Source organism: Homarus americanus, unplaced genomic scaffold (genome assembly GCF_018991925.1).
Source record: "Homarus americanus isolate GMGI-L3 unplaced genomic scaffold, GMGI_Hamer_2.0 scaffold48016, whole genome shotgun sequence".
Lineage (NCBI taxonomy): Eukaryota > Metazoa > Arthropoda > Malacostraca > Decapoda > Nephropidae > Homarus > Homarus americanus.
In genome coordinates, this window is record NW_024755055.1 from 950,922 (window position 1) to 969,429 (window position 18,508).

The following is an 18,508-nucleotide window of genomic DNA, read 5'->3' on the forward strand; positions in this document are numbered from 1 at the left end:
TTACTGGTTAGACGTTAGAGAGCCACTTAATATAATACTAATGTATTTGTTTAAGCTGCACAGTAGGTACCATGGGCCTTAGAGCCCAGTGAAACTTGGGGATACGACCCTATGAACTGCAACAACCGGCCGGCAAGTTTTGGACTTAAATCAGCATTTATTACGCCATAATTAAGTATATTAAACACTACCCAAAAGAATAACCATTTCTCTTGGCCATTTTGACTGTAGGCAGTCGGGCAAAAAATTTACACGTATATAAAGGAGACTAGAGGAGCGGCGCTTACCTGCCTGTCAGCTGCAGTCAGTGAGTGGCGAGTGGTCGGTGAGGAAAGAGACGAAGGCGAGTTAGTCGAGGCCTTATATGTCAAGGTTCACAGTGACGTCACGAAGCTTCATTGTATCATTTTTTTGCTTCATTGAAGCATTTGAAGCTTCGAACTTGTATATACGTTAAAATACGTAAAAACGTCAAATTTGTGGCCCGATTTCACTTTTCATTAACTTTAAGGGAATAATACAACGAAAACAGTGTCCCAGAAGGAAAAGAAAAGCAAAAACAAAGCAAAACGGCTCTGTGAGCGGCAGTTTTTGGAGTAACTATTATATTTAATCACAGAAAACGGAGCAGATATTTAATCATAGAAAACGGAGGAGGAGTAACTATTATATTTAATCACAAAATGGAGGGGTAACTATTATATTTAATCACAAAATGGAGGGGTAACTATTATATTTAATCACAAAATGGAGGGGTAACTATTATATTTAATCACAAAATGGAGGGGTAACTATTATATTTAATCACACAAAACGGAGCAGGGGTAACTATTATATTTAATCAGTGTTCAGTCGCAGCCAATATATTAAATATTGACCTCATAGATAATTTTTCTATTCAACTTGTTTATATGTTGAGAGTCTCGGTCTGTCCTTCACTGCCGCCAACAGTAGTGAAGTAGTTGGGTTGGTTGGTGATACAGAGATGAACCATTAGCTCAGAGGTTAAGGGTACTGCTTACTGTTCATGGTGGTCATATACTCCTATTGGTATTATTTCTGGTTATGTGTGTATTCTTAGCCCTTATCAGCCGCTTTAACAAGAGTTTTATTGTGTATATAATGTGCTTTATTTATTAACAGCTTTTAGGAGAATTATAATATTGAAAACGATCGTATTTTTATTATTTATTAACAATGTCATTATTTTATGCTGTCAGTCCATTAATTTACACATGACGTCTCAATAAGGTTAAACAGGGACAATTTCAACAGTTTATTGATCTTTATTGGGAATTTATCACATGTTCAGGAAAAATACATCATGGATACTAGAGTTGAGCACTTGGAGGCTTTATTAATACATTACACCATAAAACAAGAGAAACAATATTTGTAATACAATAAAGTACACATTAGGGTGTGAACTACACATACAAGATTATTATATAGTACATAATGTAATAGACCTAAGAGGGTGACACAAGATGTCTGGGGTCAGGTTGTATAAGGGTGATTAATCTAAAGTTTATTCACTGAAATTTTAATATATAGAAAAACTTTTTCTTTTAACAAAAAACGAAGCTACTGTAGTATGTGGTCTACAGAGCTGGTGCTACTGTAGTATGTGGTCTACAGAGCTGGAGCTACTGAAGTATGTGGTCTACAGAGCTGGAGCTACTGAAGTATGTGGTCTGATAGAACAGAGCTGGAGCTACTGAAGTAGCTACTGTAGTATGTGATCTACAGAGCTGGAGCTACTGTAGTATGTGATCTACAGAGCTGGAGCTACTGTAGTATGTGGTCTACAGAGCTGGAGCTACTGTAGTATGTGATCTACAGAGCTGGAGCTACTGTAGTATGTGGTCTACAGAGCTGGAGCTACTGTAGTATGTGGTCTACAGAGCTGGAGCTACTGTAGTATGTGATCTTCAGAGCTGGAGCTACTGTAGTATGTGATCTACAGAGCTGGAGCTACTGTAGTATGTGGTCTACAGAGCTGGAGCTACTGTAGTATGTGGTCTACAGAGCTGGAGCTACTGTAGTATGTGGTCTACAGAGCTGGAGCTACTGTAGTATGTGATCTACAGAGCTGGAGCTACTGTAGTATGTGATCTACAGAGCTGGAGCTACTGTAGTATGTGGTCTACAGAGCTTGTGCTAAGCTACTGTGGTCTGCAGAGCTGGTGCTACTGTGGTATGTGGTCTGCAGAGCTGGAGCTACAGTGGTCTACAGAGCTGGTGCTACTGTAGCCTCCTGTCACATTGGTGGTGTTGGGTGATGTAGCCTCTTGTCATCTGGTGGTGGTGTGGTGCCTCAGTCGTAGGGTGGTGGTGGTGCCTCAGCTGTAGGTGGTGGTGGTGCCTCAGTCATCTGTGGTCGGGTGGTCAACTGGTGGTGGTAGTGCCTCAGTCATCTGGTGGTGGTGGTGGCTGGTGCCTCCAGTCATCTGGTGGTAGTGGTTGGTGCTCTAGTCATCTGTGTGTGGTGGTGGTGCCTCAGTCATCTGGTGGTGGTGGTGGCTGGTGCCCTCAGTCCATCTGGTGGTGGTGGTGGCTGGTGCCTCAGTCATCTGGTGGTGGTGGTGGCTGTGGTGCCTCAGTCATCTGGTGGTGGTGGTGGCAGGTGCCTCAGTCATCTGGTGGTGGTGGCTGTGCCTCAGTCATCTGGTGGTGGGTGGCTGGTGCCTCAGTCATCTAGGATAGTTGTGGTGGTGTAGAGAGGGTCCGAGATTAGGACGGGGGTGTAGGAGAGGGTCCGAGGTGAGGGAGGGGTGGTAGAGGTCCGAGGAGGGAGGGGGTAGGAGAGGGGTCCGAGGTGAGGGAGGGGGTGTAGGAGAGGGCTGAGGAGGGGAGGGGGGTAGGGAGAGGGTCTGAGGGGAGGGGAGGAGGTGTAGGAGAGGGTCCGAGGTGAGGGAGGAGGTGTAGGAGGGTCTGAGGTGAGGGAGGTGAGGGAGAGGTCTGAGGTGAGGGAGGGGGTGGTAGAGGGGTCCGAGGTGAGGGAGGGGGTGTAGGAGAGGGTCTGAGGTGAGAGAGGGGGTGTAGGAGAGGGGTCCGAGGTGAGGGAGGGGTGTAGGGAGAGGGTCCAGGGAGGAGGGGAGGAAGAGGGTCCGGGTGAGGGAGGGGGTGTAGGGAGAGGGTCCGAGGTGAGGGAGGAGGGGGGAGGAGAGGGGTCCGAGGTGAGGAAGTGTAGGGAGAGGGTCGAGGTGAGGAGAGGGGTGTAGGAGAGGGCTGAGGTGAGGGGAGGTGTAGGAGAGGGTCCGAGGAGAGGGAGGAGGTGTAGAGAGGTCTAGACAAGAATAACTGTACCAGGACTGGGAGGTGGTGGGAGAAGTGCTGTCCACAATGGCCAGAGTCTAGACAAGTATGAATGCTGTACCAGGACTGGGAGGTGGGGAGAAGTGCTGTCCACAATGGCCAGAGTCTAGACAAGTATGAATAACTGTACCAGGACTGGGAGGTGGTGGGGAGAAGTGCTGTCCACAATGGCCAGAGTCTAGACCAGTATGAATAACTGTACCAGGACTGGGAGGTGGTGGGGAGAAGTGCTGTCCACAATGGCCAGAGTCTAGACCAGTATGAATAACTGTACCAGGACTGGGAGGTGGTGGGGAGAAGTGCTGTCCACAATGGCCAGAGTCTAGACAAGTATGAATAACTGCACCAGGACTGGGAGGTGGTGGGGAGAAGTGCTGTCCACAATGGCCAGAGTCTAGACAAGTATGAATAACTGCACCAGGACTGCACTCTAGCCAAGTGACAAGTTTGCCAACTCAAATTATGTGAAAATGAATTTGCCAATCTTATACCTTTGAACATTAGAGTTCCCAAACACATCAGTTATAGGGTTTATTATGGCCAATGTATAATGTATATCACGTATGAGGAGTGTAGCTGTCTGTTCACAATTATGTTGCCTCTGGTGCCCCACATACCCTGTGGGGTACGAGATGTTTGGTTCACACTCAGGATGGGATGGAGAAAGGAAACTCACAATGTGCTCTCTGTATACATGTTGTATTGGATGTACAGTGCAGCTTGGTGCTGGGAAGGCAGCATGGTTACAAGCGTGATGTAGAGAGAGCTGGTTGGGAGGGTGCTCAGAGGAAGACAGCTTGTGGGTCGCCATGCTCGCCGGCGGGAGAGAGGACCGCCAGGCAGCAGCAGAGGAGGTGGTGTAGCTTGCTGTAGCTAGAAGAGAGAGGTAGGTCACCACGAGGTCAGGTCTTATATAGCGGAGGTAGGCGTGGCTTAATAGTTGACCTCCGTCATGTAAGGCGGCGCTGGTTGACCTAGACCACGAGGCATACACTGGGGAGGTATCCACTACAAGGGTGACACAAGAAACCACAAGAAATCTGCGGTCAGGTTGTATTAGGGTGATAAATCTAAAGTTCATTCACTGAAATTTTAATATATAGAAAAAATTATTTATTAACAAATAACGGAGCTACTGTAGTATGTGGTCTACAGAGGTGGAGCTACTGTAGTATGTGGTCTACAGAGTTGGTGCTACTGAAGTATGTGGTCTACAGAGCTGGAGCTACTGTAGTATGTGGTCTACAGAGTTGGTGCTACTGTAGTATGTGGTCTACAGAGTTGGTGCTACTGTAGTATGTGATCTACAGAGTTGGTGCTACTGTAGTATGTGGTCTACAGAGCTGGTGCTACTGTAGTATGTGATCTACAGAGTTGGTGCTACTGTAGTATGTGGTCTACAGAGTTGGTGCTACTGTAGTATGTGATCTACAGAGTTGGTGCTACTGTAGTATGTGGTCTACAGAGCTGGTGCTACTGTAGTATGTGATCTACAGAGCTGGTGCTACTGTAGTATGTGGTCTACAGAGCTGGTGCTACTGTAGATGTGATCTACAGAGCTGGTGCTACTGTAGTATGTGGTCTACAGAGTTGGTGCTACTGTAGTATGTGAAGAGATGAGAAAACCAAGTGGGGGAGAGAAACCAAAAGAGGGAAGTTTAGATAGCAAAGACTTGTGCCATACCCTGTCAAATGCTTTGGAGATGTCGAGGGCTACGACAAAAGTTTCCCCATAATCCCTAAGAGAGGATGACCAAAGATGTGTGCAATAGGAGAGCAGATCACCAGTAGATCTCGCCTGGCAAAAGCCATACTGGTGATCCGACATAAGAGAAAGGCGTTCAAGGTGACGGAGAAAATGGGAGTTCAAGATAGTTTGGAAAATCTTAGAGAGGGATGAAGTTAGGGCAATGGGGCGATAGTTAGAGGGGTTAGAATGGTCACCCTTCTTCTGGATGGGCTGAACCAAGGCATGCTTCCAAGAAGAAGGAAAAGTTTGGGTTTTGAGGCAGAGGCGAGCAAGCACAGGAGCCAGGACTTCAGAACACGAGGGGGGTATTCCGTCCGGTCAATGCGCCTTACTCACATCCAACCTGGATAACACACCGGCAACCCTGCGAGTGGAGATTATAGGACAGTGCATAGGTTCAGTAGGAGGTGCAGGGGTAGGAGGGATAGTGGGAATCGTCTAAGGTGGAATTAGAGGAGAATAAGGTGCCAAAGAGGTTGGCTTTGTCAGGGGGAGAGTTGGCTATAGAGTTATTGGGTCGGAAGAGAGGAGGAAGAGGGAGTGCAGAAGTTGTTATAGATGTTTTTAGTTAAGGACCAAAAGGAATTACTAGAGGAAGAATTAGTCAGGACAGCGATCTTTCTTTTAATAAAATTCCGCTTGGCCCTACGAAGAATAACCTTACACCGATTCCTAGAAGTAATGAAAGAGGTGTGGGTGATGGGAGAAGGAGATAGTTTCATAGCTCAATATGCCCTATCTCTCACCCTGCAAGCAAGAGAGCAGGAGCGATCAAACCATGATTGTAATGTGAAAGTTTTGGTAGAAGATGGGATAAATGCACTCATACCGCCCTGTATAACCCCAGCAATGCTGTCAGCACATACCGAGGCATCCCGAGTGGAAAAGCAACATTCATCCCAAGGAAAGTCGGTGAAGAATTCACACAAGGATTGCCAGCTTGCCCTCCGATAGTGCCATAGTTGACGTTTAGAGGGGGTGGGGGAGGTGGTAGTGCCCAGTTTGATTTAATAGAAATAAGGTTGTGATCAAAAGACCCTAAGGGGGCAAAAATTGAGTATGAATAGTGAGAGGGGTTAGAGGTAAAACAAAGATCAAGAATGTTAGCAAATTGATCGTGTCGATCAGGAACGCGTGTAGGGTGTTTGATGTAATAACTGCCAATGAGAACAACTTTTGTATTGAATTTGTGTGGATTCCGTCCCATGTTGGAATTAGGAATCATGACTGCTGATAGACTGGCCAATGAGGCATATAAGAAAGAAAATGTGGACCTGACCTTGGCCGGTCCAATGCTGTGCTCAAAAACATACAAGTCAAAATCATGAACTCTTATCGAGAAGAACTGAGAAATACAGAAAGACCTGGTAGTTGTAGCATTAGTAAACATGACAAATTTTATGACAAGAGGTACCGGTCCGGCCAGAACCAGACAGTATGATGTAGTTGTGGCCAGAATTAGGCAAGGATACAGATACATCTGGCAAGTTAGTGATGCTGTAACCATAATGGAACACTCAGCATGTACACATTGATAAACCTTTAAAGCATAGTCTTGAACACTGTATTATTGAATGTGACACTGTCAAAGACTTCAGGCCTCCTGGCTTATTGTATCATTTACAGTATGTGTTTAATTAATCATATTTTAAGTGAAGTTATTGTAATTGTTTCCTGTTGCCTACTTGTATTTCAGGTTTGGGATTGCAGTGTATATGTGATGAGTAGCACTGTGTAGCAGACTGTGGAGTAAAGAGCAGAGGAGATGCAGTTGGAGGATGTCACGAAGGCAGAGTTGCAGCTCGGGAAGAAGTAGCGACGGCGCTTGTTTGAAAGAGGAATTGATGTAGATCTGTTGTGTATAAAGTGTAAGCAGTTTTTCATTTGGTTTACTGTATTTGAAGTGGAAGTTGTAACATCACAGGTGCGGTCGTAGAGTCGGCAACATCTACGAGTTAAGTCCGCGAGTTAGTAAAGGAGTTAGCCATTAAGTTTATATAAAGCTTATGGTAGTGTGATACAGGTTGGACCTCGCTAATCCGGGATACTTGGGACCAGACAGGTTCCAAATTAGCAAAATTCCGAACCGTTGAAGCAGAGGTTAAAAAAAAAGGCATAACAATGCATAAACTGTACAACTTACATCAGCATAAATCTAGCCAAGGCTTACTGAACCTCTTTATGACAAGGAGTTAGTGTTATGGCACAAGTTTACTGAACACTGGACCCTTACTTTATGTGCCTTCACTATATGGGAATTTGCATATATATGTACTATGAATTTATTTGAAATACTCTGAAACATTCAATGTCATAATATCCTGACCACTGGGGTTAGTTATACAGACTTCCATGTGAAAAAGTCATAATTTTGAACAAGAATATTACTGTACCGACTTTGTACTCAAATGTACTAAGCTAAAGAATTAAAAATCTTATCTCTTGTGCAAACAATGGGTTATTTTACTCAAATTAATGGCTATCTTGCAAGAATTCCAGCAATGCAAGTTATATTCTGCTGTCAGTGATATTTTATAAGATAAAACTTTAAGCCTAAAACCTCCTTCATCCTCTAAAATCCTTATTCCCTACTGGCTGGGAAGAAGGGGAGGTGAGGTGTTGACAGCCAGGCAGGGAGACTGCCAAGTACGTAGTTATCAGTGGAGGCGGGAGAGGTCAGGGACTCAGGATTATACAGTAGAGAGTTAAAATTTTTCGCTTTTATAATGTCACCGACTTGACTTGACAGAATGTAACTTGCATTGCTGGAATTTTGGCATGATAGCGATTAATTTGAGGATAAACATCCCATAATTTGCATTAGAGATAAAATTTTTAGACCTTTAGCTTAGTACATTTGAGTACAAAGCGAGTACAGTATAATACAGTATGTTGTTCAAAATTATAGCTTTTTAGTAATTAACTTATTACATTTGAATACAGGGTGTGATAATTGTAATGATTTTTCCATAACTTTTATAGCATTACTGTTGGCTTTTAGTAGTTGTGGAACATATCCTAATGTTCCCCAGAAGATAAAAATTCACTAAATGCGTCCCGAACCATCGAAGCTGCCGGACTATCAGGTCCCAGAATAGCTGCCCGGAATAGCTGGGTCCAACCTGTATGTTGCTGAATATTGAAAGTGTAGTATTAGTAAGGTTTAAAATTGTTTTATTTTGGCTTCGTTAAAATGAGAAAATAAAGGGTATGTGGCTGTATAGTAAAGTGAAAATGTTGAAATTATAGTTATTTAATGAGTAAAATGCAAGTTACGAGGTTGAAAGTGAAATTAAGGGGGTGGTTTGTTTATGACGAATGAAAAGTTGAAGTTTAAATACACTGGTTTGTTCTTTTGAATAAATCGTCAGTAATGGAGTGTTCTAAGAGAGGGTGGTACTGTAGTAGTGATGAAGTTTATCAGTGTTGCCAAATAATAAGTAAATAATGTAAAGAAATAAATTGGTTGACTATGTAGAAGTGTTAATGTGGCGACTACAGAAGGGATTAATTAGAATGTTTGAAGAAAGTAAAATAATGGGTGTGAAAAAAATTGGGAGGTCTAAATATTGAAATGTAAATACAGCATTCCCTTAAAGCTCGCTAGGTTGGTAAAACGGACCCTGTGAGAAAGCAAAATCCACGAGTTTTTCATGCCAGTCCCAGGAGTGTGCAAAATACATATATAAATAGCTATATGCACATGTATAACAACATTATGCATGCATAAGATAATATAATATTAAAATGAAATAACATAAATAAATAAACATAAACATGAAATAATACTGTAGGTCCACTCAGTGATAGTTAGTTGTGGTAGTGAGAAACATGATAGCATATACTGTAGTCAGTGATTTGGCTTTGTCAGTACAGTAAGCCAAATTAAATCTGCACAAATTATTTTTCCACACTATACCTTGTTAATTATAGGGTACATCTTATGACCTGGGAAATATGGTGCTGTGTACTGTTGTGCAGTGTTGACCCCTCTTGATCACTGACACACCGCCTCAGATTTAGTTTACTTATTTTCATAGGGACACAATCTTAAAAATCGTGAGCTTTGAGGGAATACTGTAATGTATGTTGTATTTAAGGTTATGAAAGGAAGTTGAGCAGAGCAGCATTGGCTACACACTGAATGCTTGTTCTTTGTGTTTGTTGGTTTTTGAGTGTGTGTGCAAATGTAAGATAATGATGGGTGAGACTGAATGGTTAAGATACTGCTGGTAGTTGATTCTGGCCCTGTATAGCACTGCTGTTATGGTAAGTGTTTGGTATGAAGTCTTACATAATGAGATTAAATATTTGACATAAACGTACTAAAGAGCAAAATCAAGTACTGTAGTAAGAATATTGTAGGAAGTATCAGTAATATGTTCACTCATCTTGAAAATTACAGTCATTATGTTCTACTAATTGCTTACACATAAAAAATTGAAGTTAAATAGAAGGAAAAAAAGCAGTGTTGATTGTAGCCGTTTGTGTATGAAAGTAGAAAAAAATGTTGAGTATAAGTTAGGTTAAGAAAGTGGTGTTAATTTATTTCAAAAGTAGTCAATAATCCAGGTTGGGCCATGGAGATATCTTGATCGGACAAGCGAAGGTAGACGTAAGACCGTAGCAGAGACGAGATCGTGGATGTCTCAGGTGTTCCAAACCACGAAGAGGAAACTGAAAATATTATTTATATTGAATAATGTATAAAAAATTAAGGGGATAATAATGTTTTAAAGTAGAGAAATGCATCTATAAAAGTTACTGTTTATTTGTAAAGTAAGTTAACATGTTTATGGAGGATGGGTAATGTTTAGGAGTTTATAATGTACTGTAGCAGCTTAATATTGCAAATGGTTTGATAAAAGTTATATAGTATTGTATGTTTGTAACTGTTTGTATATAGAAATCACATTGGGAAAGATGATGTAGTATATTATAGTTGAGAGGTGGCAGTTACTATTGGACTGGAGACATCCTTGAGTAAGTTATTCATTTGTTTCTGTTGACTATGAAAGTTTAGGCTGTTGGGTGTGTAAAGTGAAAATGTTGAAAGTTGTTATTTAATGAGTTAAATTTGAGTTAAATATTAGTTTTGAAAGTAAACTTGAGGAGGTGGTATATTTGTGACTAAAGTATTGAGAGGTAGCGTGAAATTAAGTACAGTAAGAAATATCTCTGTTAGCCGGAATCCCTCAAACCCGAACTCTCACATAGCCGGAATTGATTTTTTCTCGGAAAATCTTTCCCAAAGCCGCAATTTTCCGGAAAATTGCAGCTTTGAGAGCGATTTTCCGAGGTGCACATTTTTCGGAAAATTCCGAGAATATTCCGGGGACGAAGGATTTCTTCCGGCTCAGAGAGAGTCGTCTCGTTACCCGGAAATCTCTCATTCCCGGAAGTGCTCTGCACCAATTGTTCCGGCTAACGAGGATATCACTATATATAAAGATGTTGGTTTTGTTTGTAAAATAAAATGGCAATAATGGAGTGTTGTGAGAAATGGCTAATTTAATAGACAATTGTGTAAAGAAATTAAATGAATAAATTTGGCAGATGCACAAGAGAAGAGATTAACTGAAATGGAGAAATTGTTAAAAGTAAAATACTGTAAATATTGAAAGAAATGTTAGGTTAAATTTTATTTTAGTATATATATATATATATATATATATATATATATATATATATATATATATATATATATATATATATATATATATATATATATATATATATATATATATATATATGTGTGTGTGTGTGTGTGTGTGTGTAAATGTTTATTGTATTGAAACATGGGATGAATGTTAGAAATGGAGAGATTAAATAAATTAGGAGAAATAGCAAAGTTGAGTGGAGGCAAATGGGGCATGGTGAAGTGTTAAAGGAGTATGGGAAGGGAGGTGTTTTAATGTGACAGGCAGGCAGTGAGGAAGGTGATTTGGAAACAAGACAAGGGGGTTAATATTTGAAGTAAGTAAAAATATTGGTGGGAAACAAAAATATTGATCTATAAATATTTGTGCACTTCATAAAAATCTTTGGCTACACTCTAAATGCTGCTTGTTGATGAGTTGGTTTTGTAATGTGTTTGTAATTCTGAGATGATGATGATGGTTTTGAAGAAGAGTGAAATAGACTTGCTAATATACTCTTGGTACTATTTGATCTAGCTGTTTAGCACCATTGTTTGTTCTGAGGACTTTGACATGACATAATCACTTGAAAATCCCATCAGTATCATCTGAATGTAATGTCTGTATTCAGATGAAACCCGTGGCATAACAGCAAAGTCGTATACAGTACCGAGAGTGTGTTAGTGAGTCTGAATTTCATTTGTCTTCAAAACTGGCATCATTGCATTACCAAGATCTACAAAGTAACAAGGAAGAACTAGCAGAATTCAGAAGAGATAAAAACTGGATAAAATAATCGACTTAGAAAAATTCCACATCTCAAATTTTTCTAAGTCCACAAATTGCTGTATTTTTTCTATGTCCAAAGATGTCTGGATTTTTTCAATGTCTGTATTTTGTCTTCAGAAATAATAAAGAATGTTTGACTATATCCCTTCTTTCATTTAGACTTACTTTCGAAAAATTTTTAAGTCCAAACATGACTATATTTTGCCTCTGAAAATATTAGTGATGAAACACATACTGTAAGGTACAGTGATGAAACACATACTGTATGGTACAGTGATGAAACACATACTGTATGGTACAGTGATGAAACACATACTGTAAGGTACATTGAAAATTTTCTATGTCCAAATATCTGTCTTCAAAAATATTACACAGACTTTGAAAAAAAAAAATACTTTACACTGCACAATTTTCTAGAAAATATTACTGACTGGTCAAACATTCTTATTCTGACTTACATTGAAAATTGTTCAGGTCCAAATATGACTAAAGCTTTGTCTTGCAGCACATTAAACAGTTACTGTACATCTGTCATGCACTTGTGCTAATAAAGATGTCAACAATGACATGTACATCACCTTTATACCCATAATGACACAGCAGATTGATCAACATAGTCATTTCACTTGACACATTTTGCAACAACAATATACTGTACTGTACACCCAAGATGCACATCAGTTATTTCACTTTTAACACAATACAGCATTGTACTGTACTCACCAATAATGATTATCTTACCGTCTCAAGGAAGCCCTCACTCACCATATGAAGAGAGCCTGCTCTCAAGCTGGACACATATGGGGACAGTCGTTGGTAGCAGATACAGTACTGACACACCTTCACCATCAGAGTGGGGATGGGTGGAAGAGGATGTTGCGTGGAGACCTTTCTTGACAAGGCCACCAGAGGGTTCTAAGGGCTGTAGGGAGCTTGTAAAATGTAGGTGTCAGATGGGATGTACAGTACAACCCATTGTGGCTGTTCAAGAGTGCAAATGCCTTACCCACCTCAACTTGATTGTATCTGTAAGCAGAAAATATAAATGACAGGTTAGAATCTGTGTCATTAGAGCCCCTGTCTAACAGAGAGTAATACTGTACTTATATAAATGTGGGTTACATACATTAGGTTTATATAACTACATCACCCATGGTAACTTTCCTATGAGCTGTGAGTGGTCATCAACTGGACATGTGACAGTGTAATCCCACTGTGCCCTCACACCGACTGCAGTGTCATCAATTAAGTAGCCGGCCATCGCCAGCTCAACTCCCGTCTCTGAGCCACCGAGACGTGTGCTCTAAGAAGCTATTTATACCTCATCTCCATCCATTATTAATGCTCACAGCGTTGATTACGGTGATATCCCAGTTATTATGCAATAGTTTATTTCTTAATAAATGAGGAAAAGACCATTTGGGTTTTCAAATTTAACCCATAAACATTTATGAATGTTGCTTCCAGTTCACCTCTAATTAGTGTTTCCACAGGTAACCGGAAACTGCAACAGACTACCACCAAAAACTATTACATACAGTTGGGGAATAATATTGTTCCCCACATTGTGCTGGCTTGTGCAGATGTCTGGCAACTCTCCTAATAGTTAAACGGGGCATGAATGAACCTTTCTTGGGTTGTAGTGAGGATGCTATTTGGATGAAACTTTGCTACAATCCAAGACCTGTTCCTTTATTATAATTAACTACTGTAAGTCCTCGCTTAACGTCGTGGTTACATTCTTGAAAAACACAACGTTAACGGAATCAATTTTCCCCAAAAGAAATAGCTAAAATACGGTAGGTACGTTCCCCAGCCTCCCTTTGCCCCATAAAATACCTGACATATACATAAATTCAATGGAATTTTTATAGAAAATAGTATATATTATAGACCCTAAAGATAAATGAACTGAATCATTGTGTATTGTACTCACTGATGGGCAGAGGTGGAGTGAGTGTGTGGTGGAGAGTCACTGAGACCGGCAGAGGGGCTCCTCCTCCCGCTATGACTGGGGTTCCTCCTCGGCTACTGGTCACTCCTCCTCGAAAGACAATCTAAAAATAACTGTTGGTTCATGCTAACGGAAGTGATTGACATAAGTTATGAAGTTGACCGATGTGAACAATAAACCGACAGTCTACACACAGTTTGAGAATGTAACAACAGGAGAATGACAGACCACCAACAGTTATTTTAGATTGTCTTCGACATGTGTTCTGTCATTCGGTTACGAAATTTGTCAAATAGTTATGTAACAATGTCTCAACGGATATGTGAAAAGGTGTATTTTAGCTTATCCGAAAAGAATCCGATGTTGGATAACATACGTATCTCAGGATGTTTTGTGTTGAGTTTATCCATAGAGTTGATGTAATTTGCACCATGATGTATTTGGTAGTTTAATATACTATATACTGCACACTAAAATTTATTATGTAATTCGGTGCATGGTGTCAATTGTAAGAGAATGTGTGTCTTATATATACATAATTTTATACCTTAATTTGTTCTAAGGTGTTTTAAAGTGATAGAAAGGTCAACATAAGTTATCCATTTTGTTGGCATCTGGTAATGTAAGACGGTAAGATGTTTTTATTTGGAAAAACATTGAGAATATAAGATGGTGATGATTGGTCAGTATGAGTTGTCAAATAGCATTATGTATTGAGGGGTTTATTGTGCAGTGTTCAGTACATTGGTGTAATGAATCTCCTTTGTAAGACATTGTGTTAGTTGGGTTATATCTGTACAGTGCGTTTGATGGCGTCTCCGAGATGTTTGACGTATGCAAGTGAAATATAAAAGAGAAGCAATGTCAAATGGAGGGGACAAAGGAGATGTTGTACATGTGATGGTAAGAATTGATAACTTGTTGAAGACTTTATCACAAGATACTGTCGTACTTGATCACAGCAAAATTTTCTTGTGACTAAAACAAAATGATGACATATTTTAACCCCTAGACTACAGAGACACCAGATGATTTAACTCAGCTCAAGAGAGCGACACATACACAAGGGGGTTTAAGTTTGCCTAGACAAAGTTTAGTTTCAATTTGGTACTGAAAAAAATTTAAACCCTTACGTAACCAGTGTCCCTGTCTTCCGCTGAAGCTTGAAAATCCTTATTCTTGCACCTCCACGCCAATCTGAAAAGAGGAAAATAGTCAACGAGTGAACTTTCTACACTTATATTTAACCGACAAAAGAAGGGGTCACAACTTGGTATGTTTTCATATTTAACATTACCTCCAGTGCTTAATTTTTCCTCATGTTATCTTTTCCTATCTCTCAACTGTAGTTCAAACTTCCTTGCTTCACGTTCCTCAGCAAGTTCGCTATACAGGTATTCCAGTTTCTTTATACAGTTCCTCCTCAAATAATATAGATATACATTATCCACCTAAACTTGCATCTTATCCAGATTTAATTATTTCAGCAATATTTACTGATAAACTCTCCATCATTGCAATATATATTATTATTTATTCTGATATACTATACTGTATCAGTAAATATGTTTAAGTCAACAAATAATAAAAATAATGACCCAATAAATCATACTTACAAGTTATTAATCTCACAGCCATCACCCAGCCATCCCAATCAGTGTCATAAACAAGGAGAGGTGAAGCCTACACCTGGCTGCACTATCTATGGAAAGAAAAGGTATGCAGTACAGGATGACCTCACTATTTGCAACCCCGCTTATCCTCAATTCACATTTTAACACCCCCCTTCAATATTTGTAAAGCATCCTCCTCCCTTATTCGCTAAGAAATATTATAGTCCCCTACAATAATAATGGCAGATACAGTTCATCACCACACAAGGCTCACCACCACACTCATGGCTCTTCACCACACACAGCTCATCACCAAACATATGGCTCATCACCACACACAGCTCACACGGCTCACCACACAGCTCACCAACAGACTCGGCTCACCACAACTCACAACTCAGACACACAGGTCATCCAAATCTAAATTATCTTATCTAACTTATTTTTTATGCTACAAGAAACAGAATGTCCACTTCATAATATACATCAAATACAACACCGTTCATCTCTCACTACATAACTTATATTTAAAACTAAAACACAAAATATGATAAAGATTTATTTGGGGCCACAATAGGAATAGGTGTGTTTTTTTGTTTTTTTACGGTGATTTGAATGAACATGACCTTACTTTCTGCGGCTAATGGTTATTTAAGGAGATACGTTCCATGATTTGAAGATGAGGGAAAACGTGGGGATAAATCACACAAAAACCAGACCAAACAGACCTTTATAAACCTTACCTAACCATTCTTAACTCAAGAAAGTCATAATAATATAGATAACATTACCCAATTTTACCGATGGCAGAGGAAAAATTTATGCTTTTTATTTTTTCGTGTTTTTGGAGTTTCGTCAGTGATGCTCTTCTTGTTTTTGTGTTGAGGTCACAAGTTGATTGAATATGTTGAGATAAAATTGGGTAATTTATGAGGAACCGCTACCACCGGAAAGTGCCGTTCGATTTGGATAATTTTTCCCACAAATGATCTTACCATTATACAGTAGTAAGTATTTTTCAGGAGACGACAACTTTTTGCTTTAATTATAAACATTTGTTTTTTCTATCTGCAACCATAAATCACCTGTAATGGGCAGGGCATGAAAGATGAGGAAAATTGGGGGGTAAAACACTGAAAACTTATAACACTCCACTAAAATTATGTCTATGTGTTTTGTAAGTGAAGAAATTATTTATTTACTATAAATACTCCTCCAAATAATCTGCCGAGTCAGCATGTGTTGTCATCTGCTTGTTTGTTTACAACTGACCCACTCGGTCCGAGCATACTCTCACGCCCACAAAAAACATAAAATTACACCATGAAGCTTCAATAAAGTTGCTTTCATTTGTACCAGATATCAAAATAAGTATTTTCTGTTTAATATAGTGGGGAGTTTGCCCTCCGGCTAAGAAGTTAGGTAAGGTTAGGTAGGTTTAATTAGTCTGGCTAAGAAGTTAGGTAAGGTTAGGTAGGTTCCTTTGGTCTGGCTAGGAAGTTCGGTAAAGTTAGGTATTTTTCTGTGGTTGCTTAGGTTAGGTTCTAATAAATATTGCCTCTTAAAACACTTCCTATAATGCTTAGAACAAATTGTGAAAAATGAAACAAACCTGCACACTATTTCTGGTGGTATTGGTGTTTTTATACATTATGTAAAATTTTTGTGCATGCGTAAATTTATCAAGTGGTTAGGTTGGTTAAGTGATGTTCTGTTAGGCTCTGTTTATTCTCGTTTCCATTTTCGTGTTCAGTATCGTGCAAATGCAGAAGCTTTTCATTTGCGCCAGAAATGAAACTCAAATTCGTTCATAACACCTCAAAAACCACCGGAAAATCATGGTTTCGACTGCTGGACCCACATGTCAACCCTTAACTAATTACTTGTACCCAATTTACGAGACAGTTTGTACCTCTATATATGGGTACAGGTTGTCTTGGGTACGAGATGACCTTAACCAGTTTCGACTTTGATTTCTCATAGTGGCAACAACACAACAGTAGGTGACCTACCTCAGGTATGAGTTGTAGTTGATGTCCACGAGTTCCCAGGGCATGGTAGTAGTGATGGACCAGTATTAATTGAAAATAAAGTCGGCGTGTCTGCTCTTCGATGTAGCAAAATTGTTTATTACTATTTCATTAAAATCCTTTATTTCTGTTATCATTTTATTTTCAATGGATATCACTGCTAAAGCAGACAGTCTGTCATTTAATGTCAGCTGGGAAAAGTTGATGTTTTGCAAATACTTCACTCGATTTTCCATCGTCAAAGGGTAATTAAAGAAAGCACGAGTTAACCACACCGTCCACACGTAATGTAAACACGAGACTGACCGGCGCCAATTAATAACAGACATCAATCGTACAGCACTGACACCAACTATGAAAGTAACTTAAATTTTGGTCTGATTTTAATGAAAATTCACTTAGCAACGTATTGAAAATAATTAAATAACATATAAAATGATATATTTGTTGATAGTGTATTATTGAGCTGTCTCTCTAAAGGACTCATACGCCTGGCAGTGAGTGTCTGGGGGGGGACTGCAGCCCTATGCACGAGCCGCCACTGACATTAATTGATAAAAACTCACCCATATGAAGTGTTGCCGACCTAACCCTATCAACTACGCAGCATATCAATCATAATTAACCGGTTTAAACTAATCCTACGCTAAAAACACGGACAAATAAAGCGATTAATCAATATTACCTTTGATGTTGAGTTTTGAAAACAGCTCCCGTACCTTCCTCGCTGAGTGTGGTTGTTTACTCCCAGACGAGACACTCTTCCCTGTAACCCGTGATGATGGTTTAGTGACACTGTTAACTCATAGATAGCGCTCACCTCCATATACAGCTCTAAAATTATGATGCCTTATTACTTTTTTACGCTGAAAATATATACCAGCTTTTGAATAATCATCTGTTACCTTTAAGTAAAACTATATTAGCATGTAATTGAGTCTATGGCAATAAAATGAGCTTTTGGTGTCAACTGAAAAAACGTAAGGATTTCATGAGTTTAACTAGATAATGTTACTTCATTCTTGGGGGAACTAAAGTAAATTATAAATCTATTACACAACTGCAAACTTTGAAGTATTCTAACTATTCTCACTAACAAAACTGTACAATGGTATTGTAGTGGATTTCTCCCCTACAAACGCTGTTTGTCGCTGGGTAGCCGACCCCACCAATTCCCCATTGTATGCCTCGTGGTCTAGGTCAACCAGCGCCGCCATACATCACGGAGCGGGGGTCAACTACTAAGCCACGCCTACCCTCCCGCTATTTAAGACCTGACCTCGTGGTGACCTGTCTCTTTTCTACCTACACCAACCAGCCAGCAACACCTCCTCCGCCTGCCTGGTGGTCCTCTCTCCCGCCGGCGAGCGGTCCTCGCTCCCGCCGGCGAGCAAGGCGACCCACAGGCTGGTCCT

General features: G+C 40.0%; 1 long non-coding RNA gene across 2 annotated transcripts; it reads right to left on the reverse strand.

The window, feature by feature from the left end:
• Positions 1-9,610: 9,610 nt before the first annotated feature.
• LOC121856176 lies at positions 9,611-18,242 on the reverse strand. Of its 2 annotated transcripts, none has more exons than XR_006086914.1 (6): positions 17,779-18,242; positions 15,067-15,152; positions 14,584-14,647; positions 13,433-13,553; positions 12,262-12,522; positions 9,611-9,745 (listed from the first exon to the last, which is right to left on the reverse strand). It is a non-coding gene; the product is annotated as an uncharacterized LOC121856176 (long non-coding RNA). The 2 variants fall into 2 exon arrangements; XR_006086915.1 differs by lacking the exon at positions 17,779-18,242 and adding an exon at positions 17,076-17,127.
• Positions 18,243-18,508: the final 266 nt, after the last annotated feature.